This window comes from Anopheles darlingi, chromosome 2 (genome assembly GCF_943734745.1).
Source record: "Anopheles darlingi chromosome 2, idAnoDarlMG_H_01, whole genome shotgun sequence".
NCBI lineage: Eukaryota > Metazoa > Arthropoda > Insecta > Diptera > Culicidae > Anopheles > Anopheles darlingi.
Window position 1 is genome coordinate 299666 of NC_064874.1, and position 2835 is coordinate 302500.

The 2835-nt window shown below is 48.7% G+C and overlaps 1 protein-coding gene across 1 annotated transcript in view; it reads left to right on the forward strand.

Moving 5' to 3' along the window:
* The first annotated feature begins 1331 nt into the window (after positions 1-1331).
* The window catches only part of LOC125951701 (lachesin), a 42517-nt gene continuing 41013 nt past the window's right edge, over positions 1332-2835 (forward strand). The window contains exon 1 of the mRNA XM_049680683.1: positions 1332-1461. The gene's annotated coding sequence lies outside the window, so the exon portion shown is untranslated. The remainder of the gene's footprint in view (positions 1462-2835) is intronic.

Consider the following 2835-nt stretch of genomic DNA (forward strand, 5'->3'; position numbering starts at 1 on the left):
AACGCTGCAAGCTTGAATAAGGTGCCACTGTAATGTGCTAATTGAGTTCTAACCTTGGCAATCAGGTGATTGGATAAAAAAAAGGGAATCATCAAACCATGATCGACATAATTTAACTTTAGGTAGGCTTTGGTTGCTCCAATTGATTCAATTATCACCTAAGCTATCACTCGGAAGATATAGGATTTGCAGAGTCAAAACGTCCCTAACGAAGAAGTTGCTTTCTGCCTTCTTAAAGATGTGACCAATGAAAACCCTCTTGCCAAACTCCACGTTTGCTTCCGGAAGGGATCATAATCATTATCCTAAAATTTGTTTTCTATTGACCCTTCAATCGAACTCATTGATTCTATGCCTTGAACAGATGAACGACACAGAGAACAGCGACAGTAATTCACCCTTTGAAGCAGCAGAGGAAAGCGGATGTTTTTTTACACACCCCTTTACAATCGGATAGACGACGACGACGACGACGACAGGAGAGCGACAAGTTCTTGGCCGTCTACGTCGAAATACGAAGAAGGAAAAATAAATTTTATCAGACAAGCGGCTGGACCGCCCTTATGATTGTGGTCGGATGCGTGAAATCAATCATTTCCTGAGCGACGAAGCCGGAGACGCAATCGTGCCGACAACATGGATCGGGTGTCTGATGGACAACTTGCGCGCGTGTCCAGAGCGTTTTCCTGTTGCAACGCCCGGCATCACGACATCGTCCATCCCACAAACAAACGGCGATTTACGGTGACGAGGTTTTACGTTGCCTTAGGAAGATTCGTAAGATTTTATTTCTTAGAGCACAACGATTACCTTGCTCGACGACGTCCGACACGACAGTGGCCTAACTTTTCCGCTGCCGCTGTGATGGCTCAGGTCACGAATCGTTTGGAGGGGAAAACTGGGACGGATACAGCATGGAGCATCGCATAGTGAAAGGTGCAGTCCTTCTGGCTGTGCCGTATCGTAGAAAAAGGGGAAATTGTGACTGCATTTAGAGTTCGCTTTTTCGAAATTCGAAAAACGGGGAGCAGAGCATCTGATTGTGAGTATTTTGGGAGAGCAAGGGAGAGCGAGAGTCCTTTCTAGGGCACTTGCTCAATCGCGAGAGAATCCAGGACACGTTGTCCTGTATTCCGTTGCTAGCGTGCGTATCGTGAGAAAGATTGCAGCTTTCGGTTCGGTCGTGTTCGTCCTGTCGGTAACAATCGTTTCGGTAATCGCTTGTCAACCATGGCCGGTCGCTACGAATGTTTAGTGTAAGATTTGTCAGTCAGCGAGTAGGACACGCGCGTACGGATCGTCCCGCCGAAAATTCCTGTTCCAGCTATCCGTGAGCGCATCCCGGATCCGATGTGACGGTGCGTGGTTTCGTGTCCCCGGAGTGCGCTCTTCACGAGCTACTAACTACTTAAACGAGTGCTAATGAAATGTGACAGATCGCAGTAGACGATGTACGCTGGAGTAAGTGCTGGGTTTCTTTGTGTTGGAATGATGAGGTGTCGAGCGTTGCTATGGACCAATAAAAGCGTACAGTGTATCCTGGATCCCTAAAGCCAGATGTGTGACAGATGGAGGTCCTAAAGGAGTACTTTGTAGCATAAACACATTTGCTGCGCCCCGCTTCCAACTAGTTCCTCGAAAGCAGCAATAAATGATACCAAATCAAAGCCGGCAAGCCAAATTGTGCTGGGTAGTGTCCACCAGCGCAGTGAATACGCGAATGCCTAACGCCTACGAATGGTGTGCTGAGGTGCGCTATTTACATTGCGGTTTTGTGGTCTGTATATTCTGTTTCCCTTTTTCCTCGTGAACGACACGTAATACACTGTACGGGAGGCGGTGAACAGACGCAGTGTGGTTCGCGGTGGTGTTGAAAATAAAATGGAAAAAGCAGAGAACGGTGGTGTACAATGTAGCGAAATAACCCCCCCGTAAAACCTAACCTAACAATCCTGCTCCCGTGGGGGTGGTTCAGAGGTGTTAGATTGGAGGCAACGGACCCCAAAAAAAGCTCATCAACTTCCACCGTCAGCGACACCTGTGCCGAGGAGTAGTAGCGGCCCAGCTGCTATCGACGCACCATGTTCCATGCTCTATATGTTTGTGTTTGTGTGTGTGTGTCAGTCTACTAGGACCTGCTGTCTGAGCTACAACGGTAGTAGTGATGGTGATAGTAGTGTTGGCTACTTGGTGTGTTCAGGTGCGAAGGGTGAGACAAAGCGTGTGAAAATAGATAGCAACGAGCCAATTTTATCATCAGGCAGCCCCAATTCGCCCCATAAACCCTGATCTTCCTCGGGGAGAGGCGGTTGTACGACCTGTCCGCGATTGTTGGTTTTGTTGCTTTTTGCTTTTGAACCTTCCTTTCCCTACCAACGGTTGGTCGAACCCTTCACATCCATAGCAACGGACGGGCGACAGGAAATAAGCCCTCAGCACAGCGGAATAACAGAATAAAAAGCGTCCTAATCAAAGCGATTTCTTCCCTCCCCGCCCCCCCCCCCTTCCTCCTTCGAGACACACTCGTCCATCCTCTGCCGCCAGTTTGGTGACCTTTCTGAGTACCCTCGACCAAAGAGGACAATCCAAAAGGTGAAAGGCGAAAAATCGCAAACTAACTGAGGCGCATCGAAAGCGGTGAGAGTGTGAGAATGAAGTCATGCAAGTATGACGCTGGTTGGCGGTGATGATGATGATGATAATGTTGCCGTAGGAGAAGGCAAGCCTACCAGGGGCTGGCTGTTCATCCATGTGAATGCTCCCTCACCTCCCTCCCTCTCCCTTCCCTCGATACAGCCCGCTAGACAACGTAATGAACGTTCGATTCTCTTTTCG